Here is a 12,998-nt window from a genome sequence, read left to right on the forward strand (position 1 = left end):
AAAGTTTAGAAATTAAAAATTAAACAGTTGGTTAAAATTTCTGAATAGAAAATAACTGTTATCTTAAAGGTTCTTCCTTCACCCTTTATTTCCTTTGACCATATTTTCCCTCTTTTTGTTGCAGAAACTACTGTTCCTAATTGCTTCAGTGGCCTCCAGAAACTGTATTTTTTTATCAATTCACCGCTAAGTGAAAATGCATCACCCAACTCTAATTATAAAAACATTAGTTAGTGTCAGCTACTTATACCACACATATATTAGCATCATTATCACATCTTAACAGAGACATTTCTCACCATGTGAAGTTGATCTCCCTAGAATATGTAGTGTAGACCTACCTAGTGCATGAATGGGAGGAAGACTGTTACATCTGACTTCCCTGTAAGATTCCTTCCTCATAGTGGAAATCTTTTTATTTACCTCTTTCTGTCATAGGCAAGAAGAGAGCTGGAGCTGGTCATGGCCTTTTATAAAACACACAAAGCTTGACTTAGTTATCTTTAGATTTCCTTACTGACTTTCTCTGAGATGTTACTGTGTATATCCTCTTTACTCCTAAGCACACAGTGTCTTCTTGATCCTTAACTCCATCTACCCCATTTGTAGAATATTTTTAGGTATCAATTTGAAAATAGACTAAGTAGGATCTGCGAAATTAAGGCAGAGAAAGCTCTTCCCTCTCCTATCCTATCCTATCCTATCCTATCCTATCCTATCCTATCCTATCCTATCCTATCCTATCCTATCCTATCCTATCCTATCCTATCCTATCCTATCCTATCCTATCCATTTTGTCCTGTCCTGTCCTGTCCTGTCCTGTCCTATCCTATCCTAAACTCAGAGGGCTAGTGGTGCAATGTTTTATATGCTTTAAACAATCCAGCTACAGCTGTGAAACTGGTGATAGAAATGCTTATCAAAGGGCCTTGAAAATGCTTGCAATTTGTACAAGTCTCCCCAAGGAGAGGAGGGGGAGGAAGGAATTCCATGGTAATCCATGTTATAGAAAATGCTCAAATGTATGTAATGCTGATTATTACCACCTGCTCAGCCTCTTCTATGTTACAACTCTCTTGGGGGAGGTGTACTTAAGGGTCTTGTCAAAAAATGTCAACTTTATTTTTTTCACCAGATGCAATAACTTTCCTTGAAGACCGCCTGCTTTGGATCCCATGTGAAAATACCATTAAGCCTTCAGAGAAGGAGCTTGGGGATGGCAATCGATTTGGGACTTGTTTACGGCTGTTGCAGAGCTTTGAAGGACTCAATGTCCCCTCCCCCCCCCCCCCATTATTGAATAGGCAAGGCAGGGGGAAATATTATCTGTGTCATTCCTTCTTTATTAAATAAAAAACAAATAGGAAGCACTTGACATAATTGCCTAAGATTTCTTTTAATTAGAACCCTGAAGCCATCCTCTTCCCACAGGCTGACACTGTTAGATGATCTTGAACAATGTGTGCATTACAACACTGGCAATTTAGCCACTTCTCAGCTACGGTTATGCATCACAAATGAGTTGACAGCAGGCATTAGGAGGTGCTTCCTGTGAGCTGGGGAAAAGGACATTATAATTTTGTGCATAAAGAAGTCAGACAAGGTTTTTTTCTGGCCTCCATCAATTGGAAACAAAGACAGTGTGTTACCAAAATTTCCTGCACCTATAATAAAAGTTATTTCACCTTTATGCTTTAAAATGATGTTGTCAAAGACGATCACAGTGAAATCTGTCCTGTTGAATTCCACTGTTTTCCTTTATTTTGCTATGCAATTCCTTTTGCCTTCTGTAGTAATCTGAGGAAAGGAAGGACAGAGATGTAGGTTATGTCTATTTAAAGATTTCTAAGTAAAAGTTGAATGCCTAAGAATAGATCAGATGAGAGCATCTTTGGCGTTTGCATGTCTGTCCCTAGCACACTGCATGCTATTGTTGATTCATGCTTCAGACGGGCCCCTTGCAAGGTTTTAGTTCTTTGCCTGGTTAATGTTTAATGCTACATGCATTTAAAATAAGGGTCGAAGTGCGGTCACTGCTAGTAACTAACTGGTTCTTTTTCAGACTTGTGTTAGATTTGCAGTGGTAAGCCCTGAACAGCCCTTCCCTTTGAGTCTGCAGGGTGCAACTACAAGCAGAAGGTTTAGATCAGTGTATCTGTGGGTCCCAGACTCAGATCCTGACATTGATGCTGACTTTCTCCAAGGTGTAAGGCAAATATCCCACTGTCTTAAGCCCATGCACATAAAAATCTATCCATTTTTGCTTCCTTCCTATTGTATGATGTCTTGCCAGCTATATCATGAGCTCCTCAGGTCTCAGATGCGGGTCTTGAGATTAATTGTACTCTCTCATGTGCTAACATAATCAAACAACAAAAGGAATGACAAGTTTCATAAGCTTTGAGGATGCTTAACAAGTGGCTCTCTCTGTAAGCAGTCAAGGGACTTTCTGGCTTGCTCTTCATTCTTGAAGGCCAATATTTCTTTAAACCATGTAAGTGAAGGCATGATGTATATTCTCATCAGATCAGGAGGGAAAGCAATTTCTAGGTGAATGTGATATGTAAAAGGCCTTGATTTAGCCATAAGTTTGACCCAACTGACACTGAGTTAACTATCCTACTTTTTATGGTAGAAGTTGGAAATGTCTATTATGGGCTACTGGCTACTCACCCCCAAAACAACAAAAATATATTCTGTATAATTTTCTAATAATTACTGAATGAAAACCTGGTTAATTTTCTGGGGTGACAGTAAAAATGTATAAAGCTTTTAATCAAGTGGCTAGTACTTCTTTCTTGGAAGAGTACATCCCCATGTACTCTGTACAGAACTGCATGTGAGAGCATGTACTGGAGCTGATTACTTATAAAATGCTTGAGAGAATAATTTATGCAGTGCATACATCTGTTAGTTACTGCTCTGTAACCCTGTGCTGTTAGTTCAAGTGTCATTGTCATTTGCAGCGGAAGTATTTCATTTTTCTCAAGCATCCTGTAACAATGACTCTTCTACAGGTGTTTCATTTATTTCCAACCAGTTGTCTGTGGTTTTATCAGCAATTCTTAGAGAAGAAAGAACATAAGAATGAAGATAACCTTACCTTCATATTTTCTTTCTCAAATAACTGATGACTTTTCTGTCACTAGATAACAAACAGAAAGCAGATTTTCCTGGATTCAATGTACAGTTCAAGTCTGCTTTGAACACTGGGCTGACTGTCAGGAGTTGACTGTGCACTCTGAAAAATGAAAGAGTCTGTATTTTTGAGTGGTTTGAAAGGAGTGAGGGGGCTTCAATTCATTCCCTCCCATATGGCATTTCCGTGAGCATCCCAAGTGGCTTACGCCTAAATTTCTGTGGGAATTATTGGAATTCTCCGTGGATCTGATGCCAGAGAGAGTGTATTTGCTCCCTTTGACAATACAAGGAAAGCTTCAGAGATTTTCAGCTGTGAATCCATCAGAAAAAAAGGATTTTATAGTTTTGAGACAAATAGCAGAAAACCAGACATCACTTGGAAAAAGACAGTGAGATACGTTCAGACTATTGGAGCATAAAAGTTGCAGATGATCAAGTTCAAGAACATTTCACTCACTGCAGGAACTGGAGACCATTACATATAGGAAAGTTAACTTGGCATAAAAGTGGTTCTGTGGATATAGCTTGATAGGAAATAAGTATTTGTAGTGTATGGGCTCTTTGTTGGTGATCCAGGATACTTTCAGTGTTAGTCCATATATACCAAAATGAAGACTTTCATTATCTATATAATTTCATTTTATTCACTGTTAAGGGGCTGGGGACTGGTCTTGTGGCTAAAGCACAGACCTGGGAGAGAGGAGGTCTGGGCTTAAGCCAGACCACAATTGAAAACTTCAGGAAATAATTCTGAGTACTTTCATTAGGCACCCAGAAACAGAGGTATACCAAGTTTTAACTATCTCCTTTCTAACTGTTGACTTAATTTCTCACTACTTCTGATTTAACCTACACCAAATAAATAGGTTTAATGATAAAGAGAAGAATTTTCTTCCTGTATATAAAAACTCACTTGTCTGAAGAAATGGTACTCTCAGCATTCTGCCTCATAGTAATACTATTTATTTGTTATCCATTACATGTGTAAGGTCTCCTGAAATGCAAAGAGAACATCTTAACCAAATGCATATTTTCACATTAGGGCATTATAGTGAAACATTTTGCAAGTGTATTTTCTTCAAATTTCAGTGTTTTGAGTGTTTCAGCTGACACAAAAACCTTCAGAATTTCACATTAGTTTTAAGCTTATTAAGGTAACTTGGCCTTGCTGTTTTAATGGCTTGGCTTCTGCCACACTGCCAGTGTTGAATGCTAAACAGAATTGATGGGGGGTATTCTTACAAATTGCCACTCTTGAAAAGATAATTATATTCTCTCTCTGTGATAATATGCTCTGGCATTAGTGGCTAGCTAAGTGTGACCTACCTGACCTTTCTTGTTGTTAGTTTTGGAGTGAGTGGTGTGTAAAAACAAAGGCTAGTTGAGAATAGGAAAAGTGATTGCAGGTCTTCATCCTACCATAATGCATTTGCAGGAAGAACATTTAAGGTTCATTCAAGAAATAAAAGATGTACATGTTACTGGGAATGGCTGGGAGATGTTAGCATTGAAAGCAGTTCTGTTTTATTTTGTGGTGAAGTTCTATTGCCCTTCTCAAATCCCAATACTTTATTAGCAGCTGTTGCACAAAAGTTTTATCAGCAAAACGCAACTAAAAGAAAAATTTGCTGTCAAACTTCACTGCACCCTGGCAAACTTGGACTCTGAAAAGGTGAAAAAAGCAGGTTTTATGGAACAGTTACCTGGTGAAAAATGACACTTCATTAAAGCTAAGATGTCCCATCAATTCTGAAGGCTGTTTTTTTCAGGCTGAGTATGACTGTGTGATTACAAGGATTGATTCAGAGTTGCAGGCCCTTATAGGGAACACATGTCACTCTAGTTAAAGTCCCCTCTTGTAGTTTGGAGCATCTGCAAACCTGGTCTCTTACATTCCATGCAAAGACCTATGACTAAGGCTTCCTGGACCTTCCATCCCTTTTGCTTTTGATGAGAAATTCTGAAAAGTTTCACATTTCCTCTTTGTAGGAACGAAAGATTCAGTGTTTTATGAAACCAAAGTGCTATTTTCTACCTTCCCTGCTTTGAATTTTCATGTTCAGCTTTGAGGTACTCTGTCACTTCTGTAACCTTGATTGTGATGACTGAAGTCAAAAGGTCTGAAGGCCCATATGATCCATTTAGAAATGTTTGTAAACTGTTCCTTTTTAACCTGGGAAGAGCCCTCTTTCCCCTCCTCTGCATCATGTTTGTCCTGTTGTTATTGTGTTTCTTATATGTCTGTTTGGTTGACTGTTTTTGTTTATTTGTTTGTTTTAATTTTTGAGGCTTATTAGCATAGAACAACTCACTAAAGTGGAAGCAGGATCTCCTCTGATATCCACCATGCTATTACTATAGTGCAAAAAAGGAAACAAATTGCAGGAATAATTATGAGAAAATTGCAAGGGACACACACACACACACACACACACACACTTAATTAGATGATGAGACACGTTATACCTTCACAATCCTTTTTTTAATGTGCTGTAGCAGAAAAGGAGGTAGAGTCATTCATCTTCTGGATTTATTTATTTTTTTATAGATTCTGGCACTTTTCTTAGTGCCTTACAAGTTTATGTTCCATTTACTTTTGATTGCTTTCTACACTCTTCTACTTGTTTCTTTGCTGTGTTGTTGTTAGACTTCAAGAAAAAACTTCATTCCTCACCCTTCAGCATATTAGTGCAGTTAAGTTTTTGTTTGTTTCACATAAAGCAACCATTTCTTTTCTTTAATCATTTTGGCAGTTCTCACAGACAATTAGCATGTACACATTCTGTATCTTTCCTAAATTAAAAATCCACAAAGCTCTGCAGTGATGAATACTTAACATTGTGTATGCTATACATAGAAAAGAGCAAGTTTTTTTGGACTGACAGTTTTTAGACAGGATCCTGACATCTCTGCCAGTATAATTAGGCAGTTCTAGATTTCATCCCTTCATAAACCATGAAATTCCTAAAAACCAAGCTAGCCAAGGACATGAGTCAGCAAGTTCTACATTCACATTGGTCTTATTGCTGTTTCTAGAGCAATGACTATTTCCAGCTGTGCATTGCTTGCCTCTGAGTTAAATGTGGGTGGCAGCATGTAACATTGCTGACTGGTTTATGAGCCCAAGCCAACGCTGAAAGATACCACTTCAAACAATGCTACCACAACAACTAAGTGATATCAGATGGACACTGATTCAAATTTGGTCTGTTTCAAAACAGTTCCCAAAAATGCAGTTCTTTTCCAGATCTCAGTGTGGTGTTCCTTTGTACAGACAATTGGGTAATTACGGGGGACATGTATCTTCATTGCTATACACAAATGAAAGCTTTTCTTGCCTTTATTTTGACAGAACTAGGATCTGTGAGGAGCGCAAGCCCTGATCTCATGCATGCAGAATACAATCTCTTCACTCAGAACCACATGAGAGGAGGAAATAGTGCCTGCCAGGATCCAGGTCTCAAAATGTGTGAACCATGGGCAGTATCACTCACTCCACTTTGGACAGTGCTGATCACTGTGAATTCTCAGTGAACACAAAACAACAATTCAAGTCCTACCATATAAGTCAGATGAAATATTCTCACTTAATAGTAACATCTGAGTAAAATCTTAAACTTTTACCCAGTTAGCTTGCCTTCTCTTCATCTTAACTTCAAAAAATGCATGTAGTAGAATGAGCACCTAAAGTGACACAGAGCTTCAGTAAGTGAATGTAGCTGTACTTTGAATCCTCCTCAGTTCTTCCAAGTCCTCAGGCCATTTCAAAGCATGTTCTCGGAAAGGAATAAGTGCAAGAGTTGGACCACCTGCCTTGGCACCAGAACAGCAACCTAATTGTTCATTCCCAAATATACAAAGAAGGTAGGAAGCAGTTTGAGTTTCTTAATTCCAGATTTCTGAAGGCATCTCCCCACTTGCCTGAGCTCACTGTTGCTGTCCAAGGAAGAGGCAGATTCTTTATACAGTCTTTCTTTTGAGCATTTCCTATCAGCTAGCTCTTGTTTTCATAAGGTATCTTATGTTTGGCACTTACCTCTCTTCAGAACTTGGATGCCTCATCCGAATTATGTTCTCTCAGCAAATAGCTCCAGCAGTCATAAAATTTAAATCCCCCTTTCTTATTCCAAATCCCAGAACTGGACAATCTCTGTATTTTGTATATTAATTTAACATAGGCAAGGATACGGGGAAGCTGGGAGCAGAAGAAAATGAATTATACTGAATGACATTCACATGCATTATTAATAGTAGAATAAGTTGAAAACAAAAATATAGTAACTGAATCAATTGAGATGCCCTGAGACCACGTTGGATGGGGCCCCAGGCAGTGTGGTCTAGTATTAGATATGGAGGTTGGTGTCCCTGCCTGCAGCAAGGGGACTGGAGCTTGAGGATCCTTGAGGTACCTTCCAACCCAAGCCATTCTGTGATTCTATGACTATGATTCTTTTACTTATAGAGCGTAAGGAGGAGATTATGAATGGGAAAGATTTAGAAGGAAGGAAAACTGGAAAGATAAGTAAACAGAATGGAAAAAAACAAAAAACAAAAAAAAAACAAAAAAAAACCAACTAAAAACCAGGAGATTAGTAGAATCATGTAATAATCCTGAAGCAAAATCAAAATCAAGTCGAAGAAATGCCACAATAAAGCCTAAGCTGAGCTGTTTTGAGGTCTGTCCCCTGTTGTAGATATCTCTAGATTTAGCTCTGAATTTTTTCAATTGTTTGATCTCACCTACCTGAACTGGAGTGCTGTAATACTACACATTACCTCATGAAGACTGACAAAAAAAAGTGTTGACTGGAACACTGGTGACTGCTCACTTCGGATAGGTCCACATCCCTCTGCTTACATCTCCTTGGACTTTGTAACAATGGCACAATCTCATTCTTTCAGCAGACACACTATATCTAAATGTTGTATGAAGCAAACTGATACAAAAGTTGCATATGCCAATTTTAGCTCTTCCAGCAGGTATCTAATATATTTCAAAGAATGGTGTTTTAGTATGTTTGAATCGCACTCAGAACATGAGGAGTGCTTATGTCTCTTTTTTCAACATGCTGTGAGAACATAAGCAAAGAAGAAGCTGACTTGTTGCTATGCTATGATCCCACATCCCTACTAAATGTGCTGCTGTAATTTATAGCCCTTCTTGTTCATATCTCCTAGAGTAATCTTAGCACTGCCATCAAGGAAAGTGATATATGTGAATCAATTACTAACTGAGGTTACTAGGATAACAGCACCTGAGAAATGCTTTGTCTGAAGCATGGAAGTGAGTGGCTTGGAACCTGACCAGAGAGAATACAAATAAAAAGAAGAAGGGGGGGGGGGGGGGGGGGGGGAACACACAAAAAACAAAGAAGAGCTGTAAAAGGAAAATAATACAGTTTAATAGCCTGAAGTAAAACAAATCTTTAGTCTTTCCCTGTGAATTTGCACAGTTAACCACCTGGACAGTGATCAGTTTTGTTGCATACTGCCTTGCTGGGCACGAATTCAAGAGTCTGTTTCCTTTCTGTGGTACACGGAAGCAGAGGCTTAACCTCAGGTACTCTTAAGCCTCAGTGACTGGTTTCAGAAGTTTCACTACTTTCACCAACAAAAATGAAAAGCTATGAAACAAAAGAAGGATTACGTCTCATTCTGCTCATCGTTTTGGTCTCCATTTTAAAATGGAGGAAAAGGAATACCTGGACAAATATCTGTGGCCTCTTTCAGTTTTGATGGTGCAGAACAAAATTTGCTTCCCATCAGTGCTGTGCTCATCCAGTCACAAGATGCAGAATGACTTTAGTCCATCAATACTGAAAGATTTTGGAAAATTTCATACAAATGAGGCTCAGACATATAAGCCTTAGAAGCAATTATGATGTTTCTTGCCATTTAGCTTTGAATTAATATTTGTTTGAAATAAGAATGAGCTTTTACTCCTTTTCTGTCCTTTTCTTTTCCCCCTCAACCTTTCTTTCTTTCTTTCTTTCTTTCTTTCTTTCTTTCTTTCTTTCTTTCTTTCTTTCTTTCTTTCTTTCTTTCTTTCTTTCTTTCTTTCTTTCTTTCTTAAGGTTTTTTTATTTTTATTTTTATTTATTTATTTATTTATTTAAAATTTGGGAATTGGAATCTGTCCATTTACTGAATTGGAATCTGTCCATTTAGTGAGAGGGCTCTATTACTTATTTTGAATTATTACCATAAGTAGTAAACTTTTCCAAATGCATTACAGATAAATCTCTCTATGTAATCAAGGATAATTGGAAGGTTAACAGAAATAGCCCCACTCAGTCTGTAACAAAAAGATCTCTGCAACATAGGTGTAAGGTTTTGTCATGATTTTTCTACATACATGATTTATTGGTCTCTGTTTAAAGAAGTCAGTGAAATGGAATTTACAATGATTTCTATTCATTTTATTTTTATTTCCTTTAAACACCTAGCTGGACTGACTACAAAACTCTCTTTAGAACTGCTGCAGAATACGTAGTAGCTAATAATGTCCTGTTGAAAGCAAGTTTCTGTTCTCAGCTTGTAAGGGTGGAAATGTTTTAACTTAGTTCTCAGGGGTGAAATTCTGCCCCATTGAAGTTTTGCCATTAATTTCAATTGGGCCAGAATTTCACCCCAGGTCTGCAAAATGAGCTTCCATATGCACAGTAAAATATCTGAGTTTTGGCCAGCTTTTTGTTTCTCATTGCCAGAAGTATGCATAGAACAAATACATACAGGAAAGAAATTTTTGAGAAAGTCTCAAACCTGAAAAAATAAAAATAAAATAAAAAATTGAGAAAAAAGAATTTATAGAAATGGAGAGAGCTTCTACATATAAACATAAAACAAAAGTATTTATAAAGTTGTGTGGAGGCAGCATAGCAAACAAACTTTCAGGATATCTCCCAGCTTAACCTGGTTGTATGTGGTTAAATTGGACAACACTGTGCAGATTTCTTCCTAAATAAAAGTGGAATAAATTTGAGTTCAGACAGAGAACAATAATATATATATATATTCTGTTTGTTTGCTTGTTTGCTTGCTTTTCCCTAGTAATTACTTTGCATTCGTGGTTCATTTTTGACACTTTGCAATATACATTTCAAGGAGTTGTCTTTACCATGAATATTGCTTAAAATACATTGATTTGACATCGTTGTGATGCTATAACTGGAAGTGAAATATGTATTATCCAGTTTATCCAAAGAAACTTCAAGAGAACCATTCCATAAAGCAAAACGATTCTGTCTGGAATGAAAGCTGTAGGGCACATGCCTGCATCCCATCCCATAAAGTAAGGAGGGCTCCAACCCCAACAGCTCTTATTTGATTTTGTTTTCAGTAGAAATTTCTCAGCAGCTAGAAATATCGACTACAGTTTATGAGAAGTATCGTAGATACTTAAAAAGAGATGGTCCTGCTTTTTTGTCTGGAAAATAAATAAATAAATAAATAAAAGAAGTAACTATTTACAGTATTAGTTTCTGAAATGGTACCTTTTAGAATGGCTTGATAACATTTGTTGTTGTGTAATTACATTTCTTTAGGAACTGACTTCGTTCATGTGATGGAATTTTATTACTTAAAATGATGTCTTACTACAGCAAGCTGTGCAGGAATGAAATACAGGAATTGTGTTCCCAAGAGAAATGAACTAACAGAGTTTACAGCCAAGAAGTACCATTAGAATATTTACCTAGAACTCCTATGTGTTACAGGCCTTTAATTGTCATCTATTTACTCTTACATAAAAATTATAATTTCTTATTCTACTTCAGTTTCATTACATATTCCAGAAAGATAATCTATCAGTTCAGTCAGTGGTTCATTATAGTGATTAACAGTTTCCCTGTTAAAAATTTGCCCCTAATTTTTGTGTGAGGTGATGCCTTTCTCTGCCAGAACAGAGAGTGTGTACTACCCATTTTCTTCTCCTTGGGAAATGGCTCATGCTTACTGCCTTTCTTTCTTTATGATCAAATAGACAGATTGTGATCTTTTAAGTCTCTTTATATGGACATAGATTTCATCATTTTCAAAATGTCTGAAACAATTTTCTGAACACTCTCTGGCTTTTCTACAGAAACTGAAAGATGTGGTCACCGGAGAAACATGCATCATTCTGTAGAAAGCAGCAGAAGTCTGTGCTGCACACAGGCCATGTTTACCACTCTACTGGCTTGGTACTTTTCACTTACATACTAAAGATGGTATTAACATATTTTGTCATGAAAAGTACACTATGCTTGCATTCAATGCCCCTCAGATTCTCTTCATTATCCCTAAATTCAGACATTTCACCCATTCTCTGCGTAGGAGAGGTCTTCAGTCCTTTCCTAACTGGTATAGCTTTGGAATCCTCACCATTACTGATCAAAATGTTTAATAATACAAGGACTGTGCCTAGTGCCCATGCAGTACTATCCATCCCAGCACCATGTAAGACTGAAAATCTCACCGCTACTGTTGACTCCTACCTGCTGTGCTGGTGTCGCATAGTGCAAATGCTTTGCCACAATGTTGAACAGGGGTAATTCAGATATCACACCAAAATCTGCACTTAAACACATATTTAACTTTTCCCACCACACTCAAGTTCTAAGGTGAGCAATAGTAATGGATTCAAGGGGAAGGACCTATAAAATATCTTCTCTACAACGTCTAAAATAAAATTTTTCTTAGCACAATCCTGTTATTTTACTGAATTTTCAACATATTACATTTTCCAGAATAAGTAAATCTGTCACAAAGTTGTCAGGATATTCTGGAATAACTGCAGATACTCAGAGGAAATTTTTTTAGCATTTCTTGTCCTAATATCTACCAAATTCTGAAATCATGCTACCAGTTTCTTGGTACTTTCTATTATGGTTTCAAGCAGTAAGTGAAGTGAAACTATTCCTAGAATGTGAGGGGCTGAGGTAAGAATTGGTGTGTGGGTCAGCCCTGCAGTGATCACTTGCCTCCACTGCATAACTAACTGCAGCATTTCCCAAGAAGAACATTCATCCAGTGGCCACCACGAAAGCTTTGCACCTGTACTCCACAAAATGTATTTCCTTATAAAATACCTCAAAGCTCTGAGAAATAACCATGACAAGCATTTCTCTGAGCATCCTTCTATTATCTTGACACAACTGCTGTGTTCTGGGTACTTAACCCAGGAGATTAAATCTTTATGCACCAGTGCAAAAAGATCATATCCCTGTAATTTTTCATGTATGTAATTTCTCAGCTGCCTTAGTTTAAGCCTGTCATATTTATGGTGCAACTGTAATTTAGATGAACACTTTAAAATGCCATTCTAAAAGGACAATTCTTTTGAACTACTACAACAAACGCCTTTGCAAGTATATTGGGTGGTGGAACAGATCATTGCAGTCAGTTATATTTCTGAGTCAGTGACTTCTTAATATTCTCTAAGAGAAAAATCATTAGGTAGCCCATACCAATAAATTACGGCATAGTGTAATTGAAGTAGGAACAAAAAGTAAAACCCTGTACTTCACTGTTTTTTCTGCAGAAGTGAATTAGACAGGAGTAATTTACCTTGGATACACAGAAAAAGCTGGGCTGGAGGGGGTATTTATAAAAATTGCTTTAGCAGTACCCTATCTGGTTTTGGTGATTCTGTACCTACTCTTCAAACTGCCTCTGCCTGCTGAGTGATGAGCTAATGCTTTCCATGCCTCTTATCAATCACTGCAATATTTGCTATGTTGCCTACTGGTGAAATCCCTTCTGTGCCCTGAGGATCTTTAAACAGGCCATGTTTTTGGGGTCTTCAAATTGTAGTCAAGACTGTGCCTCACTAATAGAAAGCGGCTGAGATGACTAATGTAGCGAAAGGCAGCTGACAA

General features: G+C 37.5%; 1 long non-coding RNA gene across 4 annotated transcripts; it reads right to left on the bottom strand.

The window, feature by feature from the left end:
* Positions 1-1,322: 1,322 nt before the first annotated feature.
* Positions 1,323-8,249, bottom strand: LOC107310552 (uncharacterized). 4 transcript variants are annotated; one of them, XR_014942412.1, is made up of 6 exons: positions 7,886-8,249; positions 6,766-6,917; positions 4,055-4,135; positions 3,104-3,241; positions 1,686-1,797; positions 1,323-1,556 (listed from the first exon to the last, which is right to left on the bottom strand). It is a non-coding gene; the product is annotated as an uncharacterized LOC107310552 (long non-coding RNA). The 4 variants fall into 4 exon arrangements; XR_001553632.3 differs by having other exon boundaries at positions 1,323-1,797; XR_001553634.3 differs by lacking the exon at positions 6,766-6,917 and adding an exon at positions 7,178-7,336 and having other exon boundaries at positions 1,323-1,797.
* Between the last annotated feature and the right edge of the window lie 4,749 nt (positions 8,250-12,998).

The sequence above is a fragment of the Coturnix japonica genome, chromosome 2 (assembly GCF_054131305.1).
Source record: "Coturnix japonica strain WE chromosome 2, WE-NBRP24, whole genome shotgun sequence".
Classification (NCBI taxonomy): Eukaryota; Metazoa; Chordata; class Aves; order Galliformes; family Phasianidae; genus Coturnix; species Coturnix japonica.